Here is a 20,642-nt window from a genome sequence, read left to right as displayed (position 1 = left end):
CGTGCAATCAGTTAGTGTGTTTGACTGTCAATCTAAAGGTTGGTGCTTTGACACCACCCAGGGATGACATTTTTCAGATTGTGAAGTCCCCCTTCCTGACTTGGCGTGAGCTTCCATGAGACTTTGGCCTGCTGAGGGTCAGTATAACCACAAGTCTCTGTGGTGCAATTTGTTGGCGCGTTAGACTGTTAATTTAAATGTTGGTGATTTGAGCCCACCCAGGGATGCTGTCTTTCTATTTCTAGTGATATGGAAGACCTTCCTGGCCTTACAGTAAGCTTGCTTTTGACCTGCTGTGTTTCCTGTTGTAACATGTGATTGGTGTGTTGTTGAACATGAAAGATGACAAGTTACTATACCTACTGGTAAAATGGCTGTCAATGGTCTCTGATCTTCTGTTACTCAATAGCTTGATCATTCTGTGTTCTCCAAGGAACATCTAATTTATTCTTATTCATCTGGCTAGTATGACAACGTAAATGATGTCAATCTGGTATGAAAAAACATATTATTTATATTTATCTCGCGAGAAGGACAATGTTGGTCCAGTGTGTTTGTGTGTAAATGTATGCCTATACGCCATGAAAGTGACTAGCCACTTCATCATTCTTCCGGAGTCAGTCCCCTAATTATTTTTGAATGGGCTTGGCGATTATATATTACATTTGTGAAAATGCAGTTGTTTAAAATATATATTTATCATAATATATTTGTGATTGTGGCTGAATTTACTCCTGCCAGATGCCTTTTAATATAATGTTGCGCTGACGAACATTGCGCTACATCTTTGCCCTTTTAAGGCCATTCAAAAAGCTAACAAACATTAGAAAACTACAGGGCTACTTCCTTGAAAATGTTGCTGCACTTTCGATGCACGTTAACACAACCATTGGAACAAAGTGTTGTTGTTTCGTAAACTCCATGTTCAGTTGGATGAGAGCACAAATGGCCAGCGATCTAGCGTCAATATTAAATACACCACAAGTCTCTCTGGCGCAATTGGTTAGCGCCTTAGACTGTTAATGTAAAGGTTGGTGGTTCGAGCCCACCCAGGGACGACAGTTTTCAGTTTGTTGTGCTCCATGATGTCGATGTGACGTCCTGTACCTGTTATGAGATTCCTGTTACATTGCCGTGCTGAGGGTCAATGCCAACACAAGCTTCTCTCGTGCAATCAGTTAGTGTGTTTGACTGTCAATCTAAAGGTTGGTGCTTTGACACCACCCAGGGATGACATTTTTCAGATTGTGAAGTCCCCCTTCCTGACTTTGGCGTGAGCTTCCATGAGACTTTGGCCTGCTGAGGGTCAGTATAACCACAAGTCTCTGTGGTGCAATTTGTTGGCGCGTTAGACTGTTAATTTAAAAGTTGGTGATTTGAGCCCACCCAGGGATGCTGTCTTTCTATTTCTAGTGATATGGAAGACCTTCCTGGCCTTACAGTAAGCTTGCTTTTGACCTGCTGTGTTTCCTGTTGTAACATGTGATTGGTGTGTTGTTGAACATGAAAGATGACAAGTTACTATACCTACTGGTAAAATGGCTGTCAATGGTCTCTGATCTTCTGTTACTCAATAGCTTGATCATTCTGTGTTCTCCAAGGAACATCTAATTTATTCTTATTCATCTGGCTAGTATGACAACGTAAATGATGTCAATCTGGTATGAAAAAACATATTATTTATATTTATCTCGCGAGAAGGACAATGTTGGTCCAGTGTGTTTGTGTGTAAATGTATGCCTATACGCCATGAAAGTGACTAGCCACTTCATCATTCTTCCGGAGTCAGTCCCCTAATTATTTTTGAATGGGCTTGGCGATTATATATTACATTTGTGAAAATGCAGTTGTTTAAAATATATATTTATCATAATATATTTGTGATTGTGGCTGAATTTACTCCTGCCAGATGCCTTTTAATATAATGTTGCGCTGACGAACATTGCGCTACATCTTTGCCCTTTTAAGGCCATTCAAAAAGCTAACAAACATTAGAAAACTACAGGGCTACTTCCTTGAAAATGTTGCTGCACTTTCGATGCACGTTAACACAACCATTGGAACAAAGTGTTGTTGTTTCGTAAACTCCATGTTCAGTTGGATGAGAGCACAAATGGCCAGCGATCTAGCGTCAATATTAAATACACCACAAGTCTCTCTGGCGCAATTGGTTAGCGCCTTAGACTGTTAATGTAAAGGTTGGTGGTTCGAGCCCACCCAGGGACGACAGTTTTCAGTTTGTTGTGCTCCATGATGTCGATGTGACGTCCTGTACCTGTTATGAGATTCCTGTTACATTGCCGTGCTGAGGGTCAATGCCAACACAAGCTTCTCTCGTGCAATCAGTTAGTGTGTTTGACTGTCAATCTAAAGGTTGGTGCTTTGACACCACCCAGGGATGACATTTTTCAGATTGTGAAGTCCCCCTTCCTGACTTTGGCGTGAGCTTCCATGAGACTTTGGCCTGCTGAGGGTCAGTATAACCACAAGTCTCTGTGGTGCAATTTGTTGGCGCGTTAGACTGTTAATTTAAAAGTTGGTGATTTGAGCCCACCCAGGGATGCTGTCTTTCTATTTCTAGTGATATGGAAGACCTTCCTGGCCTTACAGTAAGCTTGCTTTTGACCTGCTGTGTTTCCTGTTGTAACATGTGATTGGTGTGTTGTTGAACATGAAAGATGACAAGTTACTATACCTACTGGTAAAATGGCTGTCAATGGTCTCTGATCTTCTGTTACTCAATAGCTTGATCATTCTGTGTTCTCCAAGGAACATATAATTTATTCTTATTCATCTGGCTAGTATGACAACGTAAATGATGTCAATCTGGTATGAAAAAACATATTATTTATATTTATCTCGCGAGAAGGACAATGTTGGTCCAGTGTGTTTGTGTGTAAATGTATGCCTATACGCCATGAAAGTGACTAGCCACTTCATCATTCTTCCGGAGTCAGTCCCCTAATTATTTTTGAATGGGCTTGGCGATTATATATTACATTTGTGAAAATGCAGTTGTTTAAAATATATATTTATCATAATATATTTGTGATTGTGGCTGAATTTACTCCTGCCAGATGCCTTTTAATATAATGTTGTGCTGACGAACATTGCGCTACATCTTTGCCCTTTTAAGGCCATTCAAAAAGCTAACAAACATTAGAAAACTACAGGGCTACTTCCTTGAAAATGTTGCTGCACTTTCGATGCACGTTAACACAACCATTGGAACAAAGTGTTGTTGTTTCGTAAACTCCATGTTCAGTTGGATGAGAGCACTAATGGCCAGCGATCTAGCGTCAGTATTAAATACACCACAAGTCTCTGTGACGCAATTGGTTAGCGCGTTAGACTGTTAATCTAAAGGTTGGTGGTTTGAGCCCACCCAGGGACGACAGTTTTCAGTTTGTTGTGCTCCATGATGTCGATGTGACGTCCTGTACCTGTTATGAGATTCCTGTTAAATTGCCGTGCTGAGGGTCAATGCCAACACAAGCCTCTCTCGTGCAATCAGTTAGTGTGTTTGACTGTCAATCTAAAGGTTGGTGCTTTGACACCACCCAGGGATGACATTTTTCAGATGGTGAAGTCCCCCTTCCTGACTTTGGCGTGAGCTTCCATGAGACTTTGGCCTGCTGAGGGTCAGTATAACCACAAGTCTCTGTGGTGCAATTTGTTGGCGCGTTAGACTGTTCATTTAAAAGTTGGTGATTTGAGCCCACCCAGGGATGCTGTCTTTCTATTTCTAGTTATATGGAAGACCTTCCTGGCCTTACAGTAAGCTTGCTTTTGACCTGCTGTGTTTCCTGTTGTAACATGTGATTGGTGTGTTGTTGAACATGAAAGATGACAAGTTACTATACCTACTGGTAAAATGGCTGTCAATGGTCTCTGATCTTCTGTTACTCAATAGCTTGATCATTCTGTGTTCTCCAAGGAACATATAATTTATTCTTATTCATCTGGCTAGTATGACAACGTAAATGATGTCAATCTGGTATGAAAAAACATATTATTTATATTTATCTCGCGAGAAGGACAATGTTGGTCCAGTGTGTTTGTGTGTAAATGTATGCCTATACGCCATGAAAGTGACTAGCCACTTCATCATTCTTCCGGAGTCAGTCCCCTAATTATTTTTGAATGGGCTTGGCGATTATATATTACATTTGTGAAAATGCAGTTGTTTAAAATATATATTTATCATAATATATTTGTGATTGTGGCTGAATTTACTCCTGCCAGATGCCTTTTAATATAATGTTGCGCTGACGAACATTGCGCTACATCTTTGCCCTTTTAAGGCCATTCAAAAAGCTAACAAACATTAGAAAACTACAGGGCTACTTCCTTGAAAATGTTGCTGCACTTTCGATGCACGTTAACACAACCATTGGAACAAAGTGTTGTTGTTTCGTAAACTCCATGTTCAGTTGGATGAGAGCACAAATGGCCAGCGATCTAGCGTCAGTATTAAATACACCACAAGTCTCTCTGGCGCAATTGGTTAGCGCCTTAGACTGTTAATGTAAAGGTTGGTGGTTCGAGCCCACCCAGGGACTACAGTTTTCAGTTTGTTGTGCTCCATGATGTCGATGTGACGTCCTGTACCTGTTATGAGATTCCTGTTACATTGCCGTGCTGAGGGTCAATGCCAACACAAGCTTCTCTCGTGCAATCAGTTAGTGTGTTTGACTGTCAATCTAAAGGTTGGTGCTTTGACACCACCCATGGATGACATTTTTCAGATTGTGAAGTCCCCCTTCCTGACTTTGGCGTGAGCTTCCATGAGACTTTGGCCTGCTGAGGGTCAGTATAACCACAAGTCTCTGTGGTGCAATTTGTTGGCGCGTTAGACTGTTAATTTAAAAGTTGGTGATTTGAGCCCACCCAGGGATGCTGTCTTTCTATTTCTAGTGATATGGAAGACCTTCCTGGCCTTACAGTAAGCTTGCTTTTGACCTGCTGTGTTTCCTGTTGTAACATGTGATTGGTGTGTTGTTGAACATGAAAGATGACAACTTACTATACCTACTGGTAAAATGGCTGTCAATGGTCTCTGATCTTCTGTTACTCAATAGCTTGATCATTCTGTGTTCTCCAAGGAACATATCATTTATTCTTATTCATCTGGCTAGTATGACAACGTAAATGATGTCAATCTGGTATGAAAAAACATATTATTTATATTTATCTCGCGAGAAGGACAATGTTGGTCCAGTGTGTTTGTGTGTAAATGCATGCCTATACGCCATGAAAGTGACTAGCCACTTCATCATTCTTCCGGAGTCAGTCCCCTAATTATTTTTGAATGGGCTTGGCGATTATATATTACATTTGTGAAAATGCAGTTGTTTAAAATATATATTTATCATAATATATTTGTGATTGTGGCTGAATTTACTCCTGCCAGATGCCTTTTAATATAATGTTGCGCTGACGAACATTGCGCTACATCTTTGCCCTTTTAAGGCCATTCAAACAGCTAACAAACATTAGAAAACTACAGGGCTACTTCCTTGAAAATGTTGCTGCACTTTCGATGCACGTTAACACAACCATTGGAACAAAGTGTTGTTGTTTCGTAAAATCCATGTTCAGTTGGATGAGAGTACAAATGGCCAGCGATCTAGCGTCAGTATTAAATACACCACAAGTCTCTGTGGCGCAATTGGTTAGCGCGTTAGACTGTTAATCTAAAGGTTGGTGGTTCGAGCCCACCCAGGGATGACAGTTTGTTGTGCTCCATGATATCGATGTGATGTCCTTTACCTGTTATGAGATTCCTGTTACATTGCCGTGCTGAGGGTCAATGCCAACACAAGCCTCTCTCGTGCAATCAGTTAGTGTGTTTGACTGTCAATCTAAAGGTTGGTGCTTTGACACCACCCAGGGATGACATTTTTCAGATTGTGAAGTCCCCCTTCCTGACTTGGCGTGAGCTTCCATGAGACTTTGGCCTGCTGAGGGTCAGTATAACCACAAGTCTCTATGGTGCAATTTGTTGGCGCGTTAGACTGTTCATTTAAAAGTTGGTGATTTGAGCCCACCCAGGGATGCTGTCTTTCTATTTCTAGTGATATGGAAGACATTCCTGGCCTTACAGTAAGCTTGCTTTTGACCTGCTGTGTTTCCTGTTGTAACATGTGATTGGTGTGTTGTTGAACGTGAAAGATGACAAGTTACTATACCTACTGGTAAAATGGCTGTCAATGGTCTCTGATCTTCTGTTACTCAATAGCTTGATCATTCTGTGTTCTCCAAGGAACATATCATTTATTCTTATTAATCTGGCTAGTATGACAACGTAAATTATGTCAATCTGGTATGAAAAAACGTATTATTTATATTTATCTCGCGAGAAGGACAATGTTGGTCCAGTGTGTTTGTGTGTAAATGTATGCCTATACGCCATGAAAGTGACTAGCCACTTCATCATTCTTCCGGAGTCAGTCCCCTAATTATTTTTGAATGGGCTTGGCGATTATATATTACATTTGTGAAAATGCAGTTGTTTAAAATATATATTTATCATAATATATTTGTGATTGTGGCTGAATTTACTCCTGCCAGATGCCTTTTAATATAATGTTGCGCTGACGAACATTGCGCTACATCTTTGCCCTTTTAAGGCCATTCAAAAAGCTAACAAACATTAGAAAACTACAGGGCTACTTCCTTGAAAATGTTGCTGCACTTTCGATGCACGTTAACACAACCATTGGAACAAAGTGTTGTTGTTTCGTAAACTCCATGTTCAGTTGGATGAGAGTACAAATGGCCAGCGATCTAGCGTCAGTATTAAATACACCACAAGTCTCTGTGGCGCAATTGGTTAGCGCGTTAGACTGTTAATCTAAAGGTTGGTGGTTCGAGCCCACCCAGGGATGACAGTTTGTTGTGCTCCATGATATCGATGTGATGTCCTTTACCTGTTATGAGATTCCTGTTACATTGCCGTGCTGAGGGTCAATGCCAACACAAGCCTCTCTCGTGCAATCAGTTAGTGTGTTTGACTGTCAATCTAAAGGTTGGTGCTTTGACACCACCCAGGGATGACATTTTTCAGATTGTGAAGTCCCCCTTCCTGACTTGGCGTGAGCTTCCATGAGACTTTGGCCTGCTGAGGGTCAGTATAACCACAAGTCTCTGTGGTGCAATTTGTTGCCGCGTTAGACTGTTCATTTAAAAGTTGGTGATTTGAGCCCACCCAGGGATGCTGTCTTTCTATTTCTAGTGATATGGAAGACATTCCTGGCCTTACAGTAAGCTTGCTTTTGACCTGCTGTGTTTCCTGTTGTAACATGTGATTGGTGTGTTGTTGAACGTGAAAGATGACAAGTTACTATACCTACTGGTAAAATGGCTGTCAATGGTCTCTGATCTTCTGTTACTCAATAGCTTGATCATTCTGTGTTCTCCAAGGAACATATCATTTATTCTTATTAATCTGGCTAGTATGACAACGTAAATTATGTCAATCTGGTATGAAAAAACGTATTATTTATATTTATCTCGCGAGAAGGACAATGTTGGTCCAGTGTGTTTGTGTGTAAATGTATGCCTATACGCCATGAAAGTGACTAGCCACTTCATCATTCTTCCGGAGTCAGTCCCCTAATTATTTTTGAATGGGCTTGGCGATTATATATTACATTTGTGAAAATGCAGTTGTTTAAAATATATATTTATCATAATATATTTGTGATTGTGGCTGAATTTACTCCTGCCAGATGCCTTTTAATATAATGTTGCGCTGACGAACATTGCGCTACATCTTTGCCCTTTTAAGGCCATTCAAAAAGCTAACAAACATTAGAAAACTACAGGGCTACTTCCTTGAAAATGTTGCTGCACTTTCGATGCACGTTAACACAACCATTGGAACAAAGTGTTGTTGTTTCGTAAACTCCATGTTCAGTTGGATGAGAGTACAAATGGCCAGCGATCTAGCGTCAGTATTAAATACACCACAAGTCTCTGTGGCGCAATTGGTTAGCGCGTTAGACTGTTAATCTAAAGGTTGGTGGTTCGAGCCCACCCAGGGATGACAGTTTGTTGTGCTCCATGATATCGATGTGATGTCCTTTACCTGTTATGAGATTCCTGTTACATTGCCGTGCTGAGGGTCAATGCCAACACAAGCCTCTCTCGTGCAATCAGTTAGTGTGTTTGACTGTCAATCTAAAGGTTGGTGCTTTGACACCACCCAGGGATGACATTTTTCAGATTGTGAAGTCCCCCTTCCTGACTTGGCGTGAGCTTCCATGAGACTTTGGCCTGCTGAGGGTCAGTATAACCACAAGTCTCTGTGGTGCAATTTGTTGGCGCGTTAGACTGTTCATTTAAAAGTTGGTGATTTGAGCCCACCCAGGGATGCTGTCTTTCTATTTCTAGTGATATGGAAGACATTCCTGGCCTTACAGTAAGCTTGCTTTTGACCTGCTGTGTTTCCTGTTGTAACATGTGATTGGTGTGTTGTTGAACGTGAAAGATGACAAGTTACTATACCTACTGGTAAAATGGCTGTCAATGGTCTCTGATCTTCTGTTACTCAATAGCTTGATCATTCTGTGTTCTCCAAGGAACATATCATTTATTCTTATTAATCTGGCTAGTATGACAACGTAAATTATGTCAATCTGGTATGAAAAAACGTATTATTTATATTTATCTCGCGAGAAGGACAATGTTGGTCCAGTGTGTTTGTGTGTAAATGTATGCCTATACGCCATGAAAGTGACTAGCCACTTCATCATTCTTCCGGAGTCAGTCCCCTAATTATTTTTGAATGGGCTTGGCGATTATATATTACATTTGTGAAAATGCAGTTGTTTAAAATATATATTTATCATAATATATTTGTGATTGTGGCTGAATTTACTCCTGCCAGATGCCTTTTAATATAATGTTGCGCTGACGAACATTGCGCTACATCTTTGCCCTTTTAAGGCCATTCAAAAAGCTAACAAACATTAGAAAACTACAGGGCTACTTCCTTGAAAATGTTGCTGCACTTTCGATGCACGTTAACACAACCATTGGAACAAAGTGTTGTTGTTTCGTAAACTCCATGTTCAGTTGGATGAGAGTACAAATGGCCAGCGATCTAGCGTCAGTATTAAATACACCACAAGTCTCTGTGGCGCAATTGGTTAGTGCGTTAGACTGTTAATCTAAAGGTTGGTGGTTCGAGCCCACCCAGGGAAGACAGTTTGTTGTGCTCCATGATATCGATGTGATGTCCTTTACCTGTTATGAGATTCCTGTTACATTGCCGTGCTGAGGGTCAATGCCAACACAAGCCTCTCTCGTGCAATCAGTTAGTGTGTTTGACTGTCAATCTAAAGGTTGGTGCTTTGACACCACCCAGGGATGACATTTTTCAGATTGTGAAGTCCCCCTTCCTGACTTGGCGTGAGCTTCCATGAGACTTTGGCCTGCTGAGGGTCAGTATAACCACAAGTCTCTGTGGTGCAATTTGTTGCCGCGTTAGACTGTTCATTTAAAAGTTGGTGATTTGAGCCCACCCAGGGATGCTGTCTTTCTATTTCTAGTGATATGGAAGACCTTCCTGGCCTTACAGTAAGCTTGCTTTTGACCTGCTGTGTTTCCTGTTGTAACATGTGATTGGTGTGTTGTTGAACGTGAAAGATGACAAGTTACTATACCTACTGGTAAAATGGCTGTCAATGGTCTCTGATCTTCTGTTACTCAATAGCTTGATCATTCTGTGTTCTCCAAGGAACATATCATTTATTCTTATTAATCTGGCTAGTATGACAACGTAAATTATGTCAATCTGGTATGAAAAAACGTATTATTTATATTTATCTCGCGAGAAGGACAATGTTGGTCCAGTGTGTTTGTGTGTAAATGTATGCCTATACGCCATGAAAGTGACTAGCCACTTCATCATTCTTCCGGAGTCAGTCCCCTAATTATTTTTGAATGGGCTTGGCGATTATATATTACATTTGTGAAAATGCAGTTGTTTAAAATATATATTTATCATAATATATTTGTGATTGTGGCTGAATTTACTCCTGCCAGATGCCTTTTAATATAATGTTGCGCTGACGAACATTGCGCTTCATCTTTGCCCTTTTAAGGCCATTCAAAAAGCTAACAAACATTAGAAAACTACAGGGCTACTTCCTTGAAAATGTTGCTGCACTTTCGATGCACGTTAACACAACCATTGGAACAAAGTGTTGTTGTTTCGTAAACTCCATGTTCAGTTGGATGAGAGCACGAATGGCCAGTGATCTAGAGTCAGGATTAAATACACCACAAGTCTCTGTGGCGCAATTGGTTAGTGCGTTAGACTTTTAATCTAAAGGTTGGTGGTTCAAGCCCACCCAGGGACGACAGTTTTCAGTTTGTTGTGCTCCATGATGTCGATGTGACGTCCTGTACCTGTTATGAGATTCCTGTTAAATTGCCGTGCTGAGGGTCAATGCCAACACAAGCCTCTCTCGTGCAATCAGTTAGTGTGTTTGACTGTCAATCTAAAGGTTGGTGCTTTGACACCACCCAGGGATGACATTTTTCAGATTGTGAAGTCCCCCTTCCTGACTTGGCGTGAGCTTCCATGAGACTTTGGCCTGCTGAGGGTCAGTAATACCACAAGTCTCTGTGGTGCAATTTGTTGGCGCGTTAGACTGTTCATTTAAAAGTTGGTGATTTGAGCCCACCCAGGGATGCTGTCTTTCTATTTCTAGTGATATGGAAGACCTTCCTGGCCTTACAGTAAGCTTGCTTTTGACCTGCTGTGTTTCCTGTTGTAACATGTGATTGGTGTGTTGTTGAACATGAAAGATGACAACTTACTATACCTACTGGTAAAATGGCTGTCAATGGTCTCTGATCTTCTGTTACTCAATAGCTTGATCATTCTGTGTTCTCCAAGGAACATATAATTCATTCTTATTCATCTGGCTAGTATGACAATGTAAATGATGTCAATCTGGTATGAAAAAACGTATTATTTATATTTATCTCGCGAGAAGGACAATGTTGGTCCAGTGTGTTTGTGTGTAAATGTATGCCTATACGCCATGAAAGTGACTAGCCACTTCATCATTCTTCCGGAGTCAGTCCCCTAATTATTCTTGAATGGGCTTGGCGATTATATATTACATTTGTGAAAATGCAGTTGTTTAAAATATATATTTATCATAATATATTTGTGATTGTGGCTGAATTTACTCCTGCCAGATGCCTTTTAATATAATGTTGCGCTGACGAACATTGCGCTACATCTTTGCCCTTTTAAGGCCATTCAAACAGCTAACAAACATTAGAAGACTACAGGGCTACTTCCTAGAAAATGTTGCTGCACTTTCGATGCACGTTGACACAACCATTGGAACAAAGTGTTGTTGTTTCGTAAACTCCATGTTCAGTTGGATGAGAGTACAAATGGCCAACGATATAGCGTCAGTATTAAATACACCACAAGTCTCTGTGGCGCAATTGGTTAGCGCGTTAGACTGTTAATCTAAAGGTTGGTGGTTCGAGCCCACCCAGGGACGACAGTTTTCAGTTTGTTGTGCTCCATGATGTCGATGTGACGTCCTGTACCTGTTATGAGATTCCTGTTAAATTGCCGTGCTGAGGGTCAATGCCAACACAAGCCTCTCTCGTGCAATCAGTTAGTGTGTTTGACTGTCAATCTAAAGGTTGGTGCTTTGACACCACCCAGGGATGACATTTTTCAGATTGTGGAGATGTGAACTGACCCTTCCTGACTTGGCGTGAGCTTCCATGAGACTTTGGCCTGCTGAGGGTCAGTATAACCACAAGTCTCTGTGGTGCAATTTGTTGGCGCGTTAGACTGTTCATTTAAAAGTTGGTGATTTGAGCCCACCCAGGGATGCTGTCTTTCTATTTCTAGTGATATGGAAGACCTTCCTGGCCTTACAGTAAGCTTGCTTTTGACCTGCTGTGTTTCCTGTTGTAACATGTGATTGGTGTGTTGTTGAACATGAAAGATGACAACTTACTATACCTACTGGTAAAATGGCTGTCAATGGTCTCTGATCTTCTGTTACTCAATAGCTTGATCATTCTGTGTTCTCCAAGGAACATATAATTTATTCTTATTCATCTGGCTAGTATGACAATGTAAATGATGTCAATCTGGTATGAAAAAACGTATTATTTATATTTATCTCGCGAGAAGGACAATGTTGGTCCAGTGTGTTTGTGTGTAAATGTATGCCTATACGCCATGAAAGTGACTTACCACTTCATCATTCTTCCGGAGTCAGTCCCCTAATTATTTTTGAATGGGCTTGGCGATTATATATTACATTTGTGAAAATGCAGTTGTTTAAAATATATATTTATCATAATATATTTGTGATTGTGGCTGAATTTACTCCTGCCAGATGCCTTTTAATATAATGTTGCGCTGACGAACATTGCGCTACATCTTTTCCCTTTTAAGGCCATTCAAAAAGCTAACAAACATTAGAAAACTACAGGGCTACTTCCTTGAAAATGTTGCTGCACTTTCGATGCACGTTAACACAACCATTGGAACAAAGTGTTGTTGTTTCGTGAACTCCATGTTCAGTTGGATGAGAGTACAAATGGCCAGCGATCTAGCGTCAGTATTAAATACACCACAAGTCTCTGTGGCGCAATTGGTTAGCGCGTTAGACTGTTAATCTAAAGGTTGGTGTTTCGAGCCCACCCAGGGACGACAGTTTTCAGTTTGTTGTGCTCCATGATGTCGATGTGACGTCCTGTACCTGTTATGAGATTCCTGTTAAATTGCCGTGCTGAGGGTCAATGCCAACACAAGCCTCTCTCGTGCAATCAGTTAGTGTGTTTGACTGTCAATCTAAAGGTTGGTGCTTTGACACCACCCAGGTATGACATTTTTCAGATTGTGAAGTCCCCCTTCCTGACTTGGCGTGAGCTTCCATGAGACTTTGGCTTGCTGAGGGTCAGTATAACCACAAGTCTCTGTGGTGCAATTTGTTGGCGCGTTAGACTGTTCATTTAAAAGTTGGTGATTTGAGCCCACCCAGGGATGCTGTCTTTCTATTTCTAGTGATATGGAAGACCTTCCTGGCCTTACAGTAAGCTTGCTTTTGACCTGCTGTGTTTCCTGTTGTAACATGTGATTGGTGTGTTGTTGAACATGAAAGATGACAAGTTACTATACCTACTGGTAAAATGGCTGTCAATGGTCTCTGATCTTCTGTTACTCAATAGCTTGATCATTCTGTGTTCTCCAAGGAACATATAATTTATTCTTATTCATCTGGCTAGTATGACAACGTAAATGATGTCAATCTGGTATGAAAAAACATATTATTTATATTTATCTCGCGAGAAGGACAATGTTGGTCCAGTGTGTTTGTGTGTAAATGTATGCCTATACGCCATGAAAGTGACTAGCCACTTCATCATTCTTCCGGAGTCAGTCCCCTAATTATTTTTGAATGGGCTTGGCGATTATATATTACATTTGTGAAAATGCAGTTGTTTAAAATATATATTTATCATAATATATTTGTGATTGTGGCTGAATTTACTCCTGCCAGATGCCTTTTAATATAATGTTGCGCTGACGAACATTGCGCTACATCTTTGCCCTTTTAAGGCCATTCAAACAGCTAACAAACATTAGAAAACTACAGGGCTACTTCCTTGAAAATGTTGCTGCACTTTCGATGCACGTTAACACAACCATTGGAACAAAGTGTTGTTGTTTCGTAAACTCCATGTTCAGTTGGATGAGAGCACAAATGGCCAGCGATCTAGCGTCAGTATTAAATACACCACAAGTCTCTGTGGCGCAATTGGTTAGCGCGTTAGACTGTTAATCTAAAGGTTGGTGGTTCGAGCCCACCCAGGGACGACAGTTTTCAGTTTGTTGTGCTCCATGATGTCGATGTGACGTCCTGTACCTGTTATGAGATTCCTGTTAAATTGCCGTGCTGAGGGTCAATGCCAACACAAGCCTCTCTCGTGCAATCAGTTAGTGTGTTTGACTGTCAATCTAAAGGTTGGTGCTTTGACACCACCCAGGGATGACATTTTTCAGATTGTGGAGATGTGAACTGACCCTTCCTGACTTGGCGTGAGCTTCCATGAGACTTTGGCCTGCTGAGGGTCAGTATAACCACAAGTCTCTGTGGTGCAATTTGTTGGCGCGTTAGACTGTTCATTTAAAAGTTGGTGATTTGAGCCCACCCAGGGATGCTGTCTTTCTATTTCTAGTGATATGGAAGACCTTCCTGGCCTTACAGTAAGCTTGCTTTTGACCTGCTGTGTTTCCTGTTGTAACATGTGATTGGTGTGTTGTTGAACATGAAAGATGACAAGTTACTATAACTACTGGTAAAATGGCTGTCAATGGTCTCTGATCTTCTGTTACTCAATAGCTTGATCATTCTGTGTTCTCCAAGGAACATATAATTTATTCTTATTAATCTGGCTAGTATGACAACGTAAATGATGTCAATCTGGTATGAAAAAACATATTATTTATATTTATCTCGCAAGAAGGACATTGTTGGTCCAGTGTGTTTGTGTGTAAATGTATGCCTATACGCCATGAAAGTGACTAGCCACTTCATCATTCTTCCGGAGTCAGTCCCCTAATTATTTTTGAATGGGCTTGGCGATTATATATTACATTTGTGAAAATGCAGTTGTTTAAAATATATATTTATCATAATATATTTGTGATTGTGGCTGAATTTACTCCTGCCAGATGCCTTTTAATATAATGTTGCGCTGACGAACATTGCGCTACATCTTTGCCCTTTTAAGGCCATTCAAACAGCTAACAAACATTAGAAAACTACAGGGCTACTTCCTTGAAAATGTTGCTGCACTTTCGATGCACGTTGACACAACCATTGGAACAAAGTGTTGTTGTTTCGTAAACTCCATGTTCAGTTGGATGAGAGTACAAATGGCCAACGATATAGCGTCAGTATTAAATACACCACAAGTCTCTGTGGCGCAATTGGTTAGCGCGTTAGACTGTTAATCTAAAGGTTGGTGGTTCGAGCCCACCCAGGGACGACAGTTTTCAGTTTGTTGTGCTCCATGATGTCGATGTGACGTCCTGTACCTGTTATGAGATTCCTGTTAAATTGCCGTGCTGAGGGTCAATGCCAACACAAGCCTCTCTCGTGCAATCAGTTAGTGTGTTTGACTGTCAATCTAAAGGTTGGTGCTTTGACACCACCCAGGCATGACATTTTTCAGATTGTGAAGTCCCCCTTCCTGACTTGGCGTGAGCTTCCATGAGACTTTGGCTTGCTGAGGGTCAGTATAACCAGTTTCAGTTTGTTGTGCTCCATGATGTCGATGTGACGTCCTGTACCTGTTATGAGATTCCTGTTAAATTGCCGTGCTGAGGGTCAATGCCAACACAAGCCTCTCTCGTGCAATCAGTTAGTGTGTTTGACTGTCAATCTAAAGGTTGGTGCTTTGACACCACCCAGGCATGACATTTTTCAGATTGTGAAGTCCCCCTTCCTGACTTGGCGTGAGCTTCCATGAGACTTTGGCTTGCTGAGGGTCAGTATAACCGGAAGTCTCTGTGGTGCAATTTGTTGGCGCGTTAGACTGTTCATTTAAAAGTTGGTGATTTGAGCCCACCCAGGGATGCTGTCTTTCTATTTCTAGTGATATGGAAGACCTTCCTGGCCTTACAGTAAGCTTGCTTTTGACCTGCTGTGTTTCCTGTTGTAACATGTGATTGGTGTGTTGTTGAACATGAAAGATGACAAGTTACTATACCTACTGGTAAAATGGCTGTCAATGGTCTCTGATCTTCTGTTACTCAATAGCTTGATCATTCTGTGTTCTCCAAGGAACATATAATTTATTCTTATTCATCTGGCTAGTATGACAACGTAAATGATGTCAATCTGGTATGAAAAAACATATTATTTATATTTATCTCGCGAGAAGGACAATGTTGGTCCAGTGTGTTTGTGTGTAAATGTATGCCTATACGCCATGAAAGTGACTAGCCACTTCATCATTCTTCCGGAGTCAGTCCCCTAATTATTTTTGAATGGGCTTGGCGATTATATATTACATTTGTGAAAATGCAGTTGTTTAAAATATATATTTATCATAATATATTTGTGATTGTGGCTGAATTTACTCCTGCCAGATGCCTTTTAATATAATGTTGTGCTGACGAACATTGCGCTACATCTTTGCCCTTTTAAGGCCATTCAAACAGCTAACAAACATTAGAAAACTACAGGGCTACTTCCTTGAAAATGTTGCTGCACTTTCGATGCACGTTAACACAACCATTGGAACAAAGTGTTGTTGTTTCGTAAACTCCATGTTCAGTTGGATGAGAGCACAAATGGCCAGCGATCTAGCGTCAGTATTAAATACACCACAAGTCTCTGTGGCGCAATTGGTTAGCGCGTTAGACTGTTAATCTAAAGGTTGGTGGTTCGAGCCCACCCAGGGACGACAGTTTTCAGTTTGTTGTGCTCCATGATGTCGATGTGACGTCCTGTACCTGTTATGAGATTCCTGTTAAATTGCCGTGCTGAGGGTCAATGCCAACACAAGCCTCTCTCGTGCAATCAGTTAGTGTGTTTGACTGTCAATCTAAAGGTTGGTGCTTTGACACCACCCAGGCATGACATTTTTCAGATTGTGAAGTCCCCCTTCCTGACTTGGCGTGAGCTTCCATGAGACTTTGGCTTGCTGAGGGTCAGTATAACCACAAGTCTCTGTGGTGCAATTTGTTGGCGCGTTAGACTGTTCATTTAAAAGTTGGTGATTTGAGCCCACCCAGGGATGCTGTCTTTCTATTTCTAGTGATATGGAAGACCTTCCTGGCCTTACAGTAAGCTTGCTTTTGACCTGCTGTGTTTCCTGTTGTAACATGTGATTGGTGTGTTGTTGAACATGAAAGATGACAACTTACTATACCTACTGGTAAAATGGCTGTCAATGGTCTCTGATCTTCTGTTACTCAATAGCTTGATCATTCTGTGTTCTCCAAGGAACATATCATTTATTCTTATTCATCTGGCTAGTATGACAACGTAAATGATGTCAATCTGGTATGAAAAAACATATTATTTATATTTATCTCGCGAGAAGGACAATGTTGGTCCAGTGTGTTTGTGTGTAAATGTATGCCTATACGCCATGAAAGTGACTAGCCACTTCATCATTCTTCCGGAGTCAGTCCCCTAATTATTTTTGAATGGGCTTGGCGATTATATATTACATTTGTGAAAATGCAGTTGTTTAAAATATATATTTATCATAATATATTTGTGATTGTGGCTGAATTTACTCCTGCCAGATGCCTTTTAATATAATGTTGCGCTGACGAACATTGCGCTACATCTTTGCCCTTTTAAGGCCATTCAAACAGCTAACAAACATTAGAAAACTACAGGGCTACTTCCTTGAAAATGTTGCTGCACTTTCGATGCACGTTAACACAACCATTGGAACAAAGTGTTGTTGTTTCGTAAACTCCATGTTCAGTTGGATGAGAGCACAAATGGCCAGCGATCTAGCGTCAGTATTAAATACACCACAAGTCTCTGTGGCGAAATTGGTTAGCGCGTTAGACTGTTAATCTAAAGGTTGGTGGTTCGAGCCCACCCAGGGACGACAGTTTTCAGTTTGTTGTGCTCCATGATGTTGATGTGACGTCCTGTACCTGTTATGAGATTCCTGTTAAATTGCCGTGCTGAGGGTCAATGCCAACACAAGCCTCTCTCGTGCAATCAGTTAGTGTGTTTGACTGTCAATCTAAAGGTTGGTGCTTTGACACCACCCAGGGATGACATTTTTCAGATTGTGAAGTCCCCCTTCCTGACTTGGCGTGAGCTTCCATGAGACTTTGGCCTGCTGAGGGTCAGTATAACCACAAGTCTCTGTGGTGCAATTTGTTGGCGCGTTAGACTGTTCATTTAAAAGTTGGTGATTTGAGCCCACCCAGGGATGCTGTCTTTCTATTTCTAGTGATATGGAAGACCTTCCTGGCCTTACAGTAAGCTTGCTTTTGACCTGCTGTGTTTCCTGTTGTAACATGTGATTGGTGTGTTGTTGAACATGAAAGATGACAACTTACTATACCTACTGGTAAAATGGCTGTCAATGGTCTCTGATCTTCTGTTACTCAATAGCTTGATCATTCTGTGTTCTCCAAGGAACATATAATTTATTCTTATTCATCTGGCTAGTATGACAACGTAAATGATGTCAATCTGGTATGAAAAAACATATTATTTATATTTATCTCGCGAGAAGGACAATGTTGGTCCAGTGTGTTTGTGTGTAAATGTATGCCTATACGCCATGAAAGTGACTAGCCACTTCATCATTCTTCCGGAGTCAGTCCCCTAATTATTTTTGAATGGGCTTGGCGATTATATATTACATTTGTGAAAATGCAGTTGTTTAAAATATATATTTATCATAATATATTTGTGATTGTGGCTGAATTTACTCCTGCCAGATGCCTTTTAATATAATGTTGCGCTGACGAACATTGCGCTACATCTTTGCCCTTTTAAGGCCATTCAAACAGCTAACAAACATTAGAAAACTACAGGGCTACTTCCTTGAAAATGTTGCTGCACTTTCGATGCACGTTAACACAACCATTGGAACAAAGTGTTGTTGTTTCGTAAACTCCATGTTCAGTTGGATGAGAGCACAAATGGCCAGCGATCTAGCGTCAGTATTAAATACACCACAAGTCTCTGTGGCGAAATTGGTTAGCGCGTTAGACTGTTAATCTAAAGGTTGGTGGTTCGAGCCCACCCAGGGACGACAGTTTTCAGTTTGTTGTGCTCCATGATGTCGATGTGACGTCCTGTACCTGTTATGAGATTCCTGTTAAATTGCCGTGCTGAGGGTCAATGCCAACACAATCCTCTCTCGTGCAATCAGTTAGTGTGTTTGACTGTCAATCTAAAGGTTGGTGCTTTGACACCACCCAGGCATGACATTTTTCAGATTGTGAAGTCCCCCTTCCTGACTTGGCGTGAGCTTCCATGAGACTTTGGCTTGCTGAGGGTCAGTATAACCAGTTTCAGTTTGTTGTGCTCCATGATGTCGATGTGACGTCCTGTACCTGTTATGAGATTCCTGTTAAATTGCCGTGCTGAGGGTCAATGCCAACACAAGCCTCTCTCGTGCAATCAGTTAGTGTGTTTGACTGTCAATCTAAAGGTTGGTGCTTTGACACCACCCAGGCATGACATTTTTCAGATTGTGAAGTCCCCCTTCCTGACTTGGCGTGAGCTTCCATGAGACTTTGGCTTGCTGAGGGTCAGTATAACCACAAGTCTCTGTGGTGCAATTTGTTGGCGCGTTAGACTGTTCATTTAAAAGTTGGTGATTTGAGCCCACCCAGGGATGCTGTCTTTCTATTTCTAGTGATATGGAAGACCTTCCTGGCCTTACAGTAAGCTTGCTTTTGACCTGCTGTGTTTCCTGTTGTAACATGTGATTGGTGTGTTGTTGAACATGAAAGATGACAAGTTACTATACCTACTGGTAAAATGGCTGTCAATGGTCTCTGATCTTCTGTTACTCAATAGCTTGATCATTCTGTGTTCTCCAAGGAACATATAATTTATTCTTATTCATCTGGCTAGTATGACAACGTAAATGATGTCAATCTGGTATGAAAAAACATATTATTTATATTTATCTCGCGAGAAGGACAATGTTGGTCCAGTGTGTTTGTGTGTAAATGTATGCCTATACGCCATGAAAGTGACTAGCCACTTCATCATTCTTCCGGAGTCAGTCCCCTAATTATTTTTGAATGGGCTTGGCGATTATATATTACATTTGTGAAAATGCAGTTGTTTAAAATATATATTTATCATAATATATTTGTGATTGTGGCTGAATTTACTCCTGCCAGATGCCTTTTAATATAATGTTGCGCTGACGAACATTGCACTACATCTTTGCCCTTTTAAGGCCATTCAAACAGCTAACAAACATTAGAAAACTACAGGGCTACTTCCTTGAAAATGTTGCTGCACTTTCGATGCACGTTAACACAACCATTGGAACAAAGTGTTGTTGTTTCGTAAACTCCATGTTCAGTTGGATGAGAGCACAAATGGCCAGCGATCTAGCGTCAGTATTAAATACACCACAAGTCTCTGTGGCGAAATTGGTTAGCGCGTTAGACTGTTAATCTAAAGGTTGGTGGTTCGAGCCCACCCAGGGACGACAGTTTTCAGTTTGTTGTGCTCCATGATGTCGATGTGACGTTATGAGATTCCTGTTAAATTGCCGTGCTGAGGGTCAATGCCAACACAATCCTCTCTCGTGCAATCAGTTAGTGTGTTTGACTGTCAATCTAAAGGTTGGTGCTTTGACACCACCCAGGCATGACATTTTTCAGATTGTGAAGTCCCCCTTCCTGACTTGGCGTGAGCTTCCATGAGACTTTGGCTTGCTGAGGGTCAGTATAACCAGTTTCAGTTTGTTGTGCTCCATGATGTCGATGTGACGTCCTGTACCTGTTATGAGATTCCTGTTAAATTGCCGTGCTGAGGGTCAATGCCAACACAAGCCTCTCTCGTGCAATCAGTTAGTGTGTTTGACTGTCAATCTAAAGGTTGGTGCTTTGACACCAC

The 20,642-nt window shown here is 41.1% G+C and overlaps 13 non-coding genes across 13 annotated transcripts; all 13 read left to right on the top strand.

The window, feature by feature from the left end:
* The first annotated feature begins 5,656 nt into the window (after positions 1-5,656).
* trnan-guu lies at positions 5,657-5,730 on the top strand. Its single transcript has one exon. It is a non-coding gene; the product is annotated as a tRNA-Asn (tRNA).
* Positions 5,731-6,816: 1,086 nt separating this feature from the next.
* trnan-guu lies at positions 6,817-6,890 on the top strand. The gene has a single exon. It is a non-coding gene; the product is annotated as a tRNA-Asn (tRNA).
* Positions 6,891-7,976: 1,086 nt separating this feature from the next.
* On the top strand, positions 7,977-8,050 carry trnan-guu. Its single transcript has one exon. It is a non-coding gene; the product is annotated as a tRNA-Asn (tRNA).
* Positions 8,051-9,136: 1,086 nt separating this feature from the next.
* On the top strand, positions 9,137-9,213 carry trnan-guu. The gene has a single exon. It is a non-coding gene; the product is annotated as a tRNA-Asn (tRNA).
* Positions 9,214-10,296: 1,083 nt separating this feature from the next.
* trnak-uuu lies at positions 10,297-10,370 on the top strand. Its single transcript has one exon. It is a non-coding gene; the product is annotated as a tRNA-Lys (tRNA).
* A 1,093-nt stretch (positions 10,371-11,463) lies between these two features.
* On the top strand, positions 11,464-11,537 carry trnan-guu. The gene has a single exon. It is a non-coding gene; the product is annotated as a tRNA-Asn (tRNA).
* Positions 11,538-12,638: 1,101 nt separating this feature from the next.
* On the top strand, positions 12,639-12,712 carry trnan-guu. The gene has a single exon. It is a non-coding gene; the product is annotated as a tRNA-Asn (tRNA).
* A 1,093-nt stretch (positions 12,713-13,805) lies between these two features.
* trnan-guu lies at positions 13,806-13,879 on the top strand. Its single transcript has one exon. It is a non-coding gene; the product is annotated as a tRNA-Asn (tRNA).
* A 1,101-nt stretch (positions 13,880-14,980) lies between these two features.
* On the top strand, positions 14,981-15,054 carry trnan-guu. Its single transcript has one exon. It is a non-coding gene; the product is annotated as a tRNA-Asn (tRNA).
* Positions 15,055-16,402: 1,348 nt separating this feature from the next.
* Positions 16,403-16,476, top strand: trnan-guu. The gene has a single exon. It is a non-coding gene; the product is annotated as a tRNA-Asn (tRNA).
* A 1,093-nt stretch (positions 16,477-17,569) lies between these two features.
* On the top strand, positions 17,570-17,643 carry trnan-guu. Its single transcript has one exon. It is a non-coding gene; the product is annotated as a tRNA-Asn (tRNA).
* A 1,093-nt stretch (positions 17,644-18,736) lies between these two features.
* trnan-guu lies at positions 18,737-18,810 on the top strand. Its single transcript has one exon. It is a non-coding gene; the product is annotated as a tRNA-Asn (tRNA).
* Positions 18,811-20,158: 1,348 nt separating this feature from the next.
* Positions 20,159-20,232, top strand: trnan-guu. Its single transcript has one exon. It is a non-coding gene; the product is annotated as a tRNA-Asn (tRNA).
* Positions 20,233-20,642: the final 410 nt, after the last annotated feature.

The sequence above is a fragment of the Oncorhynchus mykiss genome, unplaced genomic scaffold (assembly GCF_013265735.2).
Source record: "Oncorhynchus mykiss isolate Arlee unplaced genomic scaffold, USDA_OmykA_1.1 un_scaffold_322, whole genome shotgun sequence".
Taxonomy (NCBI): domain Eukaryota; kingdom Metazoa; phylum Chordata; class Actinopteri; order Salmoniformes; family Salmonidae; genus Oncorhynchus; species Oncorhynchus mykiss.
Note: the sequence above shows the minus strand (reverse complement) of the source record. Positions and strands in the feature narration are given on the sequence as shown.